General features: G+C 45.7%; 1 protein-coding gene across 2 annotated transcripts in view; it reads right to left on the reverse strand.

The window, feature by feature from the left end:
- The window catches only part of FRMD4A (FERM domain containing 4A), a 406,427-nt gene that overhangs the window by 263,950 nt on the left and 126,976 nt on the right, over positions 1-15,501 (reverse strand). The window lies entirely within an intron of this gene.

The following is a 15,501-nucleotide window of genomic DNA, read 5'->3' on the forward strand; positions in this document are numbered from 1 at the left end:
GGAGCCGTTCGAGGTCTGGACAGATCACAAGAATCTGGAGGCGCTCCGGCAACCGCGATCCCTGAACGCCAAGCAGATGAGGTGGGCGGAGTTCTTTTCGCGGTACAATTTCAAGCTTGGTCACATCCCCGGCAAAGAGAATTTCCTCGCGGACGCCCTCTCCCGTCTGCCGCATTATGGGGAGGGGTACGCTCCCTGCACCAGGTCTGTGTTTGGCGAGGAGCAGCTGGGACGGGGGGTCGTCACTAGGCGGCGGGCCAGGGAGGAATGGGAGCCCGACCCGGCGACCGCCCCGCTCCGAGACCGCCTAGTGGCAGCCTATGGGGCAGACGAGGAGCTGGCTGAGCTCCGGGACTCTTTGATTTTGGACTCCGGTCTCTGGCGGAGGGGGGAGGCTGTCTACGTCCCGGAAGGGCTACGACGGGAAGCCCTCAGCCTCTGCCACGATGCTAAGACCGCCGGGCACTTCGGTTTCGTAAAATCCTGGAAGTTGGCCCGGCGGCGGTTTTGGTGGCCCAGTCTGCGGCGGGACACAAAAGCTTACGTCAGTGGTTGTCCTGTCTGCCTGACCTGCAAGCCGGGGGTTGGCAAGCCGAAAGGTCTGCTGCACCCGCTCGAGGTCCCGACCCGGCCGTGGTCAGTGATCTCCATGGACTTTATAACAGACTTGCCTCCCAGCAAGGGGAAAACGGTGATCTGGGTGGTGGTAGATCTATTTTCCAAACAGGCCCATTTCATTCCTTGCGCCAGTGTCCCCAGTGCTTCACAGTTGGCTCGGATGTTCCTGGATCACGTGTTCCGACTGCACGGGCTGCCGGACAAGGTGATTTCCGATCGGGGCTCACAATTCGTGTCCCGGTTTTGGCAAGCTTTCCTGCGCCTGTTAGACATCGAGCAAGGGCTGAGCTCCGCTTACCACCCCCAGACGGACGGGCAGACCGAGCGGGTTAATCAAGTACTGGAGCAGTACTTGCGGTGTTTCGGTTCCTATCATCAAGACACCTGGGTGCCCCTGCTCCCCCTGGCCGAGTTCGCGTACAACAACGCAGACCACAGCAGCACGGAGATGTCGCCTTTTGCCGTCGTCTACGGGACAGACCTGAGACACTTCCCGGAGCTTGGAGAGGTCCCCGCCCGGGAATCGGCCGACCTTCGCGAGTGGGGGAAGCGTGCCGGGAGCTGCTGGAAGTCGCTGCAGGAGCAGCTCCACAAAGTCAAGGCAGCGCAGAAAGAGGACGCCGACCGGAAGAGACGACCAGCTGAGGAGATCCGACCGGGGGATCGAGTTTACCTTTCCACCCGGAACCTACGGTTGAATTTGCCCAGCAAGAAGCTAGGCCCTCGGTTTTTGGGGCCTTTCGAGGTCTTGGCCCCGATCAACGAAGTTTCGGTCAAGCTCAAGCTCCCCAAGAACCTCCGGCACATCCATCCCGTCTTTCACGTGAGCCTTCTAAAAAAAACTCCGGACGGTGACGTTTGGCACCCCGTGTTTTCCCCGCCAGCGCCCGAGGTCCTGCCGGGGGGGGAGCACCACGAGGTGGCGGATATCCTGGACTCTAGACTCCACAGGGGGAAGTTGCAGTACCTCGTGGAATGGAAGGACTTCGCTTTGGGGGACCGGGAATGGGTCTGGGCAGCGGACGTCCTTGCGCCCCGACTCACTGAACGTTTCCACAAGCGGTATCCTGGCCGCCCCGGGGGGTTGGAGAATGGACCTTTGGGGGGGCAGAATGTCGTGGTTCGGTCCTTGGTGGCTTGGGAACGGGACCGAACCCCGCCATCAGAGGCGCCCGCGATCACGGAGGTAGGGCATGGTGATCATAGGCAAGCCGGCAGCTGGGCGCCCCACCCGATCGTTGAGGTGGCAATGGCCGCTAAAGAACCTCAATGTCCCCCTCCACCTTTTGACAAGGGCCCGGAGATGGCCCTTTGTTCCAGGAAAATGGGCCATCAGGAACCCCGGAAAACCTCGCATATGTGCATGAGTCATGATTGTATCAGCATGTTCCCTCCGCAAGTACTGGGTGGGGCAATACAGCCTAAGGAGGTGGGTTTTGTATAAAAGGGAGCTTCCACCTGGAGTTCGGTGGAAGCTCTTACTCCATACCAGCGGACTCCACGTTGCTGAAATAAAGCTTGTTCCTGTTGTATCGTTCACCAGGCCTGGCGTGACGTTTTCTTCAAAGGGGCACCCTGTTTTTTCAGTTAGCAAGCGGGTTCCCGACATGGAATGGCTCATAGCCAGAAATATTTTATTAGGGGGGAAGGGAATGTGTACAGTGGTGGTGAACACATCATGATTTATTTACTTTATCATGAATAAGCTATGAAGTGGTGCAAAGTCTCTACAAGGGATCATTCTACAAAGAAGGTTAAACGATAATCCATTTTGTTTAAGACCAAATACCCCCTTTCCGCGTTTTGTAAATGCATGAAGATCCTACCTGTATTGTTTACCACAAACATGTTTGTTTGCTTCCTCTGAGCATGAAATGAGGCTTTGCTAACAGCAGCCACAGTGGAAGGTGTATTTGCTTGGATGGATGGCCCCTTTGATTCACACCATCTTCTACTGAATTCACTACCCCCACCAAGCCCAGAAGCCTGCTCTGGTTTGGCTCCACTTGTTATAAGAACACTTAAGGATAGCTGTAGGCACTCGAGCTGGAATGTTATAGGGTTACCAACCTCCAGGAAGAGCCTGGATACTTTCCAGAATTACAAGTGATCATCAGATTAGAGGGATCATTTCCCCTAGAGAAAATGGCAACTGCCAAGGACAGACTCCATGGCATTATATCTGATTAATGTCCCTTCCCCCACCTCCCCCAAATTCTGTTCCTGGAATTTCTAGGACTGTCCCAACATGGAATTGGCAACCCTAGCAAGTATGTGCACAAACACTTTTCCTTTGAAGTGCTAGCCTGTTTGCTATGCAAGGGAACAGTGACTTTTTGTATGTCTCGCAAATGGGAAAAAAAGCTGGGGAGGCTCCCCTCTATAGATATAGAGAGTGACTTGGTCAATTTCATGGAGGGAGACTATGAACATTGATAATTTCATCCAGCAGCCTCCCAGGGCTTTCTCCAAATTTAAAAAAAACTGTCATTAATGCAGGGGTAACCTAACAATAGAGGTTTTAAGCAAAGTAATAACATGCACTATACAATACATGCACTATATTGGGGGAAGCCAATTGATGGCACAGAATGCTTGACTGAAGTGGCATAGTTAAAACAAAGGTGCAAGCAGGCACCCATTTTTTCCAGTGTGTGAAGATCCATGCTGAGCGAGGGGGGTGACTGTGCGCCCAGTTGGAGGGGGGGCTGCCGCCGCACATCCCGCCTTACCTCCCTTCAGCTCTGGGCACCTTATATTAGCCACAAGATATACATGGAACACTCTGTCTGGGTTGCTCCGTATTTGAAGGGCAGCAGTGGGAGGACTTCTTAAGTCCTGGCCCCACTGGTGGACCTCCTGATGACACCTGGATTTTGTGTGATACAGGGTGTTGGACTGGATGGGCCAATGGGCTTCTATTACATTTTTATGACATGAGAGATGAAACCCCCTAGAAGAAGAAGAAGAGTTGATTCTTATATGCCATTTTTTCTCTACCAGAAGAAGTCTCAAAGTGGCTTAGAATCGCCTTCCCTTTCTTCTCCCCACAACAGACACCCTGTGAGGGAGGTGAGGCTGAGAGAGCCCTGATACTACTGCTAGGTCAGAACAGCTTTATCAGTGCTGTGGCGAGCCCAAGGTTACCCAGCTGGCTGTATGTGGAGGAGTGGGGAATCAAACCTGGCTCACCAGATTAGAAGTCAGCACTCCTACCCACTACCCCAAGCTGGTTTTCATAAATCCTCACTATCACCACCATGGCCTCAGCTGTCACAAGCTCAGGGATCAGAGAAAAACAGTCTGAGAAGTAACATTCAGCTGATGTTGAGTTTTATTTTTAAATTGGTACCAACAGATACCTTCAGTGAACCTATATGAATGAAAAAGGACATGCACAAAAGCCATTGTTTAAATAAGTAATGGTTGACAGGCTAGTAGCATATGTAGAGTACGATGGAGTTATGGGACTCAGGAACATCATGTGAGAGAGAAAGAGACAAGATGCTGGAGGCATAGCGGTAGGAAGGAGTGGGGGGCTTGCCTTGTCCATCACTGTGGCAGCAGGCGTCTGGGCTGCTTGAGCAGGGGCGCAAGGTGCCCCTCCCCGGACAGCGGCGCCTACAAGAGGCCGGCAATGGCAGGCGGCTGGCCGTGGCAATCTCAGCCTGGGGGGAAGGCTGATTGGGAAGCTCGAGAAGGTCCCCGCCCTTGCAAAGCTCCTGCCTCAGTGGCCAGAAAGGATCAGGGCCACCGCATCTTCAACGCGCCGGCGCTGCTCCTTTCCTGGCATCCCCCTCCCCAGGCAAGGTCCCTGCTTCGCCACCGGAAAAGGAGCAGAGCCGCTGCGTCTGCTCCTTTCCCAGCGGCAAACCATTTGTGCGGGCAGTCCAGGGCGGTCCAAGTGGCTCTCGGAGGGGCCAACCAGGAGCTGCTTTGCGGCTCCTGATTGGCCTTTCTGAGTTTTTATCACGGTTAGGCCCCGTCCTTTCTCCGCCCACACAGCCCTTAGGGCTTTATTCTTACCGCTCTGCGGAGCGGTTTACAGATATATATATATATGCTTCCCTGTAGGTAACTGTGACATACAGTAAACAGTAAATAAATAATAACTGACATTAAAATAAATGTGGAAAAATATGCACTTCACTGCATATAAGCAACTCATGCGGCTGTCATGAATTTCCTATTTTTCATTTTTTTCATCATTCTTCCCTGCCCAGGCTCACTGCAAAAGAAGAAAAACTCATGTTCCAGGCTTGACTGAGCAGCCACATCCTTTACACAGGTAGAGACCATATGATGTTTAGAAAATAAATCGTACCAGGACCCTAGAAATCAGGTCAGGCACGTCTCTTTTTCAGTGCCTGACCCACATTCTAGGTTCATTTCAACATGGCCTTAGCATACCCTCCGCTTTATTAGTTGGTATGACAAGTTCACCAAAGCTATGTTTTGCTCACAGGATGAAAACCACTTCAAAAAGCCTCCATGCAGTTCTAGGAGAGAAAAAGTTCAAAGAAACTGAAAGGCCATCCTTTGAAAGTGACACTCCCAGACATTTTTCCACACCATTTAAAGGTGCCTGTGTTTTTCTTCTTATGATTAAGGGAAAGTGTCAGTTAGAAATAAAAGTCAGGTCATTTCCCACTGAACAGCACCTTGGCATGAAAGGAATATCCACTGAGGACAGTGCACGGATTAAGATGTTCTGCCTGTGGAAAGACCGCACTTGCATTCCACTTAGAGACAGAGTGTAAAGTGAGGTGGTAAAGACTCAAGATGCCACAGTGGTTTTCAGGCTGCCTGCTCTCAGGGAAACCTCTCCAATTTGACTGTATTGTTGAGGAAGTCCTCCATGGCTGTCATGCTATTACTGGGTCTTACAGGAGATTCTGGGGCAGATTTGAGCTCTCACTTCCTGCAACATGATAACCAGGCATGTTGGGAACAGACAGCACACCCAAGAGCATACCTAACTCTCCCAGGAGGCTGCTCATTTCAGAGAGTCATAATGCCAGACAACTTGTTCGGTTTCTGAGAAAGTCCAGAAACATCGTTTGAAAATAAATACTCTGCTGAAATAATTAGTGGTGACCATATACTGCACAGCAATTATGAATAACTGTTTTTTTTTTTACCATGTCCATAGTCTGTGGGTGTTCTTGGATCCAGGCCTGCTGCTAGACTAGCTTTGACTGTTTAGCCAACTATTGCCTCTCCTGAGCAGAAAAGATCTGGCCACTGTGGTGCATACCCTGGTTACAGAGCAATGAGCTCAATGTGGGACTGAACTTGAAAAGCATTCAGAACCATCCATTGGTACAGAATGCCACAGCCAGGATATTGATTGGAGTGGATTGTATCACTCCAGTCCTGGCACATCTTCACTGACTTCCCATCTTTTTCCAGTCACAATTCAAGATGGTGGTCTTGACGTTCTGTTTGGGACCAACATACCTATGCCTTTATGAATCCACCTGACCAACATGGTCATCTTCAGAGGCCCTGCTTTGGGTTGCCCTGCCTTCTGAGATTAGGCAGGTGGAAATCCTGTACAGGGCCTTCTTGGTAGTGGCAACAAATCACTTAGACTTGTATGACTCCATCAGTTCATGTCTTCTACCAACACCCAAATATTTGTTTCATTTGGCATTCCCTCAGTGACCCCTCCTTCCTAACATATGTTTGTATGCTTTGTATGTATTTTAACTCAATTTTTAAAACTCCTTTAAAATTATTTTAATATTGTATGCTTAAGGGGGTGATTTTAACAGTTTAATAATATTAGTGTATTATGTACGTTCTAAGTTATTAGCCATCTTGGCAACCCTTGTAAGGGCAGAAAGGCAGGATACAAAGTTTGTAAATATAAATAGTAATTTTGTAAAGATACCTGTGCAGTTCCCAAGAACTTGGCTAGATCTTGAATTGCAGAATACCCTCTTCCAATCAAATATTTTTATATGACTGTGACAGATCATATCATCTGTATACAAGACAGATGACCATATCATCAATATACAAGACTTTGCTGCTTTGCAGAGTAGCATGATTTCAACTAGTGATTTGACAACAAACATGGCAACCAAGGATCTGATTAACTAAGTGCTGGGAGAGGCCAAAATGTTTCCTTAAGTGCAGCCACGCTAAGACCACTTGCTGCAGATATGAGAAAGTAGGGTTGCCAGTTCCATGCTGGGTAACACCTGGAATTTGTGGAACTGCAGCCTGAGGAGGGCAGAGTTCAAGGATAGGAGGGACTCCAATGGGGCATAATGCCAGAGAGTCCACCTTTCAAAGTATCCATTTTCTCCAGGTGAACTGATCTCTGTTGGAATCTTAGGAAATCTCCAGCCACCGCCTGGAGGCTGGCAACCATATGAGACACGGGAGCCCTTTCCGAGGGGAACCAAAACGTGCCTGCCACTATGCCCTTGATCTAAGCTCCTTTCTTATTTTTACTTTGTTCTATTGCTAAGCACCCAGCTTCAAGCCCTTCCCCCCCCCCCCCCCCGCATGTGTAAGCAAAACTGCAACATGATACTGGGTCAGAAACCTTGTCCTTTTAGGCAGTGCTTTATGAACAAGTGGCTTTCCTTTCTGAAATCTTTCTCCCTACCACCTCTGTCACTGGAGCTCCCGATCAGCACAAAGAGCCTCATTAGAACAACGGCCTAATGCTTTGTTCCATTATAATGCTTTAGAGATGCTGTTTTCATAAATAAGCGTCTTTCCTCAAAGGTTTCCAAACTAAGTCCATGCATTCCTCCCCCTCCCCACTCCTACATGCCCCTGAATAGCAAGCGAACCCCAAGGTGGATAATGGGAGATGGGTGAGAATTTGATGAAACAGCACAACCTAGCGTTGGGCTGTCTGGGGGGAAGGGCACCCTGAAGACTGATGCTCAGACCATTGCCTTGGCTAAGCATTCAGTGAGCAAGTTGCAGCCATAATTAAAGTGCTTGTCACTGTACTTCTGTACTATTTCTTCTCTCACTTGTGTGTATTTTTAAATGGGCTTCCTGATTTGCCAGATGCCTCAAAACGCTACTGGATTAAAGAGGAACCTGGTGGACAGTTACTGAAAGGCAAAACAGCACGGATGACAGTGCTTACAGTCCAGATGTCTTTTTGGTAACCCATCACGTCAAATGCTGACAATTAAGAGAGAAGAACAAGGCAGAAGAGATCAGTTCACAAACCTGAGACGAAGGAACTGAAATTGGTTTCCAGGGATTACTTTAGTGGCAACATTCGCTTTCCTTGTAAAAATCCAGTATGGTTATTTGACCTCTTTGCTTTCCCTTGGCATCTGCTTTAGTGTTTTAACACATTTTAAACAAATGTTTTTATTTTTTAATTAAAATAATTTTATTCTACCCTTCAGGTTCCTAGGATAACCAGAGTAGGGTTGCCAACCTTCAGGTGACTGAAGATCTCTTGGGATTACAACTGAGCTCCAGGTGACAGAGAGCAATTCCCCTGGAGAAAATGGCCACTTTGGAAGGGGGGCTTTCTGGCATTATACCCTAATTAAGTCCCTCCCCACCCCCAAATCCATCAGCCCTCAGGCTCCACCCCCAAATCTGCAGTGTTTCCCAATCCAGAGCTGGCAACCCTACTTGAGTGACTACAACATGTTTCTAAACAAACAGCAAAGATAAAATCTAGCAAAAATACAAAAATGAATAAGTGCTCCTTTGGGATTTGAGCTTTTAAAACCTTATACAAAGGCGAGGACCCCTCCCCCCATACACACACAAACACACACTATTGTTGAGTTGCCAGACTCAACTAAATTTGCCTGAAATTACGACAATCTCCAGATAACATAACTGGGAGTGGAGGGGACAGGAGGAGAGCATCCCCGCCGCCACTGCTAAGCAGGAGCTGCCACCTACCCCCCCGCCGCCACTGAGTTGGAGCCACCCCCCCCTCGTCACTCCCCCCCCATCGCCAAGCAGGAGCCGCCCCTCCGCAACCCCCCCCCCTCGTGTCCCGCCTTAGGTCACTCCAAATCTGGTCACCTTAATGTTGCAGCCAAGTCACAATCTTGCAAGTCCGGTAGCACCTTTAAGACCAATACAGGTTTATTCAGGAAACAGTGAAGTATGCTTGCACACAAAAGCTTATACCTTGAATAAATCTTTGATGGTTTTAAAGGTGCCACTGGATTTAAACTTGGTTGTGCTGCTTCAGACCAACACAGCTACCCACCATGAAATCTTGTATACTGGCCGGGGATCAAATTAAACTCCACTATGTTAGTAGTCGACCTCTCCTCCACTATTAAATATTGGCTCACTTTCCCAAAAACCTTTTGTCATTTTTACACACACATGTGGGCAGGAAGATGGAGGGATTTATTGCCCCCAAGCACTTCACATCCTGTACAAACATATGGAGGAACTGTATGCTAGGCAAGCCAACCAAGTGGGACCAGAAAATGGGAAGAAGGCAATGACCCTGTGGCAGCCTTTGCTGTTAATGCCAAATGGCCAGGAGTTTCCAGTATAACACCAACAACAGCATTATCCTTCTAGTCATTTCCCACACAATGGCCAGAAGTTGATGAGAAAGCAGAACCATAATCAGAACCCACCACTACTTTTGTCTGTTGCTGCTGCTGGAATCTTCTCTTCCATCTTCTGGCTTGGTGTTCACCCTAATCTATACTCATGATCTTCCATTTAGTCCCTCCCCCCCCCAGACCCCAAATTACCTATTTAACCAGGATTCTGGGTCTGTAGGCAAAGATCAACAATCCCAGCTAGCAAGGATCACAGCTACTGTGCACCTGAAAACTACTTGGCATGAACTTTAAGGACAGATCGAATGATGAAACCTTGGGGTCAAGCTCACCGAAATCACACACATCAAATGAAATAAGTCTGATAGGTGAATTCATTTGTGGTGAAATTCATGGCATCCCTAAACAACAGGCAAACTAGTTGCTGCCATATGTCACAGCTCATTTCCATATAACAGGGGAGGTAGATCTAGAAAAGGCATCCCGGAAAAGTTCTTTTGTACTTCATCCATCCATTCATTCCTTAACACTGATATCTTGTCTTCCTTCTGGGTTCAAGGTGACATGATAATAATTTATGGTCCTCAGCTAAAAACAACAATAAAATAGCAAGCTCCCCATCTGTCCCTTCCCTCCCCGCCTGGATATGGACTTTTCTCAAGAACACATCTTACTTTTTGTGTATTATACTCACAATCCAGTAAGCCAGTCTTGATGCATGAACAAGTGGGAGTATTTTAGGCCTCAAGTCAGGATTCAACAAGTATAGCCCCCAAACAATCTCTAGTTTCTCATCTCAGAGTGTTCCTTGTCTTTCTTCTCCAGAATCTCTCTTAGACAAACCCAATGACTTGGTTATTCGTGGTTTGCTAATGAAAGTGTTTCAGCACTGACAATTTCCATGTTGCCAAAAGACAGTCAGACTATTCCCATAGAGAAGAAAGAAGGAAACTTTCTTCATAGACGTCTGGTGCTGCAGCAGACTTGCCTTCTGTGGCTTCATTAATTGAAACAGGATTTTTTTTTAGCCACTTGAGTAGCTGCGAAGGGGCTGATTATATGCTCTTCTCTCTCTGGGCAAGATTTCACCCTGGGATTTGGTTGGGGAATAAAATAGCATTGCCTGGAGCCCTAGAGGTATTCCTAAGCAACAGAGAAATCAAGACTCACATTGGGCCATCCCTAATTGCTCAGATTATGGTTAATGGTAATGGGGCAGCTACTTACATCCAGAAGCCTTTTAATGGCCAGCTAGTCTAGCCACGCTGACACACCAGGCATTCATCTTGACAAATGCCCACCAGACAGGAAGCCTCAAAGCAGCTGAAAAGGCATGAATCAATGCTAAGTTTGGATAAATGGCTTGGGGCTAAGCGGGAACTACACAGTATGGTGGCAGTAGGAGGCCATGGACAGAAGATTCCCCAGGGTCTGGATATGAGTTTAAATAAGGCAATACACCGGGTAAGCAGGCATGGGAGCTCAATCAAGAACATCTTATCTCAGCCTTACAAAACTGTGAACCATAGTCCCAAACAATGAGGCCGAGTTCAGTTCAGATTTTCTAGCTGACCAGAGGTTGTAAGGTGCAAACTATAAGAAGCAGACACTCCGGGTGAAGATAATAACTTTTTATAGCCTGACTTTGTCACTGATACAATTAAAAGAACAAACAGGTTAGTCAGACATTGATTAGCTCCAGTAAGCAATGCAGTAAAACTAGTATTCCAGAACTGGAAAACAGCATAAACCACAGCAAAAATTTCAATGAAAAGGAAACAATAACTGTCTATTTTATTTATATCCTGCCATAATGCAGCGAGTTCCAAAGGTAGAACACAATGCAATGAAAGGAAGGTGAGACAAATTATTGTTTTGCATGTTTAATGTTTTCTGAACTTTCAACGGTAAGGCCTTTTGTTGTTTCTTGAAAGCTTGCAGGAAATAAAACCTAGTAAGTAAAGCTATTATTTATTTTCTAAAGAAGGCATCAAAGTGCACTTCATTTCATATTTTCCTCAAGGGCTTATACAAGGAGGGCTCACAGCAGACCCTATGGCTTCTAGTGAATGAACAAGGGTTGGGATGGGTGCAAACTGGGAAATGCCATTCATTTTGGTTTGTGGCATGCTCAGTTCATAGAATCATAGAATCATAGAATCATAGAGTTGGAAGGGGCCATACAGGCCATCTAGTCCAACCCCCTGCTCAATGCAGGATCAGCCCTAAGCATCCTAAAGCATCCAAGAAAAGTGTGTATCCAACCTTTGCTTGAAGACTGCCAGTGAGGGGGAGCTCACCACCTCCTTAGGCAGCCTATTCCACTGCTGAACTACTCTGACTGTGAAAATTTTTTCCCTGATATCTAGCCTATATCGTTGTACTTGATGTTTAAACCCATTACTGTGTGTCCTCTCCTCTGCAGCCAACAGAAACAGCATCCTGCCCTCCTCCAAGTGACAACCTTTCAAATACTTAAAGAGGGCTATCATGTCCCCTCTCAACCTCCTTTTCTCCAGGCTGAACATTCCCAAGTCCCTCAACCTATCTTCATAGGACTTGGTCCCTTGGCCCCAGAGCATCTTCGTCACTCTCCTCTGTACCCTTTCAATTTTATCTACGTCCTTCTTGAAGTGAGGCCTCCAGAACTGCACACAGTACTCCAGGTGTGTCTGACCAGTGCCGTATACAATGGGACTATGACATCTTGTGATTTTGATGTGATGCCCCTGTTGATGCAGCCCAAAATGGCATTCACCTTTTTTACCGCTGCATCACACTGCCTGCTCATGTTTAGTTTACAATCCACAAGTACCCCAAGGTCTCGTTCACACACAGTGCTACCTAGAAGCGTATCCCCCATCCAGTAGGCATGCTTTTCATTTTTCTGACCCAGATGCAGAACTTTACACTTATCTTTATTAATTGAATCTTGTTCTCATTTGCCCATTTTTCCATTGTGTTCAGATCTCGTTGAACTCTGTCTCTATCTTCCGGAGTATTTGCCAGTCCTCCCAATTTGGTGTCATCTGCAAACTTGATGAGTAGTCCCTCCACCCCCTCATCTAGATCATTAATAAATATGTTAAAAAGTACCAGGCCGAGCACCGAGCCCTGAGTACCCCGCTACTCACCTCTCTCCAGTCTGATGAAACACCATTGACAACTCTTTGAGTGCGGTTCTCTAACCAATTCCCTATCCACCTGACTATCTGAAAATCCAGATTGCAGTCCTTCAATATATCCATCAGAACATCATGGGGAACCTTGTCAAAAGCTTTACTAAAATCCAACCGAATTTCCCCGATCCAGCAAACCTGTTACTTGGTCAAAAAAGGAAACCAGGTTGGTCTGGCAGGACCTGTTGGAGACAAATCCATGCTGACTTCCTTGGATCATAAGCCATGAATGGTCACGGACCTTTAGGTGCCAAACAAAGTGGTTTGGTTTGTGATGTGAAAGGATCCCCCTGATGTGCTGCAGACACCAAACTCACAGGGGATCTATGGTTGACTGTCCTCTACCTGCCCTCCAAGTTTGGTGAGGATTGGATTTATGGGATCCCTCCAAAAAAGGTGCTGCTAAATTTTATGAGAATATTGAACCATTGGTAATTAATGATGATGCAAACTAAGCTTTATAGCTGATGATCCAGAGTTTACATGAAAGGCAATCCCACTGAATAGACCCAGGTGTGGTTCTAAGTAAACACTGCCTAGGGATATAAGAAGATTTAATAAGCAGCCATTCAATTGGACCCTGACTTCAATGATCCTAGTATCAGATCTTGAAAGCTATACAGGGTCAGCCCTGATTTGTACTTGGATGAGAAATGACCAAGGAAGTCCAGAGTTGTTGTGCTGAGGGCAAACAATGGCAAACTACCAGCTGTTCATGAACTACTGTTCATCTCTTGCCTTGAAAAACCCTGGGATCTCCATAAATTGACTGCAAGTTGATGTCACTTTCCACCAAGTTGGAGCTTATGACTTTCTAAGAAGCAAAATAATGTTCCATTGGGGTTTTAATGTTCAATGATATCTGCTGAATGAGGAGTTTAATGTGCATGCTGTATCAAGTAAAATAAGAGTTTCAGAGTCTTCAAAGGAAGATAACTGGATGAAGACTTCCAGTAACATATCAGTTTTCATTAACATTAAAACGTGAAGGATTAAAATATATACAATGGATGCAAAATCCGTATCATTTATACTGCTTTATCTGGTAGTACCTATAGTATGAAGGATACAGGTTTTCATAATGTATGAGATAGAAAAAAAAATGTAAATGACATAAGGACATAACATCTAATAAGAGAAATAAAAATTATAACGAAGTATGTTGGCAGTGCCATTTGCTGGTTCTTAGCACCTTTACCCTCTTTTAATAAGATTTGCCTTATACAAAAAAACCTAAAACTAAATACAAACCATTAATGAGCACAATGTAATAAAATAGATGATATGGCCACATCTCAAATTGCTTTTATTGATGAAAGATATATGGCTTTATAAAATAGAGGAATGATGGATTCTAGGATCATAGCAGCCACCATATTATACGCTTAGTATTGGAAGGACCGCATACCATAATACAACAAGTAGGTTAAATTAGTCCTGAGTGGGCTAGCTACAGTGCTATCACAGAAGAAAATTTTGAGGAGGTGTAGGGAATGGTGAACAGGGAACCTTATCTGAGCTTAAAGTATCTAGGTAGCTGCAGGATCAGTTCCCTTCCTAAGAAGGGGATGTCAGGTAGAGCTAGTAAAACCTGACTCATCATGCCTGCCTGGAGATGCTTATACCAGGAGGTTGTACCTGACCTGGCTATAAACTCAGGAAAAAGAAACAGCAGCAATTGGGCTTCCTTGGGCTTTCTAGACCTGGAAAATTGTATCTGTTAAAGAACGGAAGGGACATGAGGATCTTTACCTGTGCTTTATATTTTGCAATTTGTATCACAGTGCCTTACTTTACTGAATGTTCTTTGACCACCCAAATCTTCTAGAAAGAACCTTGTCACAGGCCAGAAAATTACCTCTGGTGCATCAATAGCACTGGCTATCCCAATCTTGTCCGATCTCAGAAGATAAGCAGGGTCAGCCCTGCTTAGTATTTGGTATATGAGACTCTGAAGAAGACCAGGATTGCCAGGCAATGGCAAACCACCTCTGAATGTCTCTTGCCTTGAAAACTGTATATAGGGTTACCATAAACCAGCTGTGATTTGATGGCATTTTCCAACACCACAGGTTAAATTAACTGAAGGTCATATCCCATCTAGGTCTTAGAGTCAAGAGGCTGTTTGAACAGAAAAAGCAATGTAACAAAAAACATTATTGTTGTTCAATATTTATTATAAACAAGCAATATTTCATTGCAGCAGCTATATATTCACAGACATCTAAAGTTACTTTAAAATATGGGTCTACTAAGAGAGTCCTTAGATGATAGAAGAGTGAGCAGGCTTCTTATTCAGATGAGGATCCAGAAAAGTTCTTCTCAGACCCAAATAAATTCCACAGAAAAAATGCTCAATAGTTTCTACAGAAGACCTATCACGGATACAAATTCTAGATCCCCTTTCTTGGCCTGTAAATCATCTATGTAAGATAGCAAGTAGAAGTGAATTCATTCGTGAAAAGAAAAAAAATCTCTGCTAGCACGGTATCATAATACTATAAAGTAATACGGTAACTGGTGTTGATTAAAGTATGAATATCCAAAGTACATGGGTGCCACTTCACTTCCTGAAGACTGCACCATTCTTCTACCACAAGGTGGCAACTAACCAAATTATAAATGCCAGTCTTCCCTAATGGAAGGGAGTCACAATCCAAATCAAGGGAGTTCAGCTTATCTATGAGCAGGCAAACCCATCCAGGTTTAAAACAATCTAATACTGACATTGAAACTAGTGATTTCTTATTCTCTAGATTAATTGCAAGCCAGTATTTAATATCCATTAGCCAGGCTATAAGAGAAATTGTCTTCTACCCCATTTCCATTAACAAGAAGATAAGGTGATATATCTAGGACAAGCTAAGATCGATCTAAGTATATCTGTCTTGATTATATCTGGGCATGCACCCAGGCTACTAAATAATACTGGAGTAGCACACAAAAATAGTGATGTTATTTCCCCCAAAACTGTATCCAGAGCTGCAGGGACAAATTGAGCACCTGTGGCAAAAAAAAACATTTCCTTAAAATTGCACCTGTACTCTTGGCTTTCATAGATGTCTCTTTAGTATGCAAAACCAAAGAGAGTGAATGTAGGAATATAACTCCAAGATATTTATACGATTGGACTTCTTCCATAACGTGACCTGAGATATTCCAGCATAATA

The sequence above is a fragment of the Paroedura picta genome, chromosome 5 (assembly GCF_049243985.1).
Source record: "Paroedura picta isolate Pp20150507F chromosome 5, Ppicta_v3.0, whole genome shotgun sequence".
NCBI lineage: Eukaryota > Metazoa > Chordata > Lepidosauria > Squamata > Gekkonidae > Paroedura > Paroedura picta.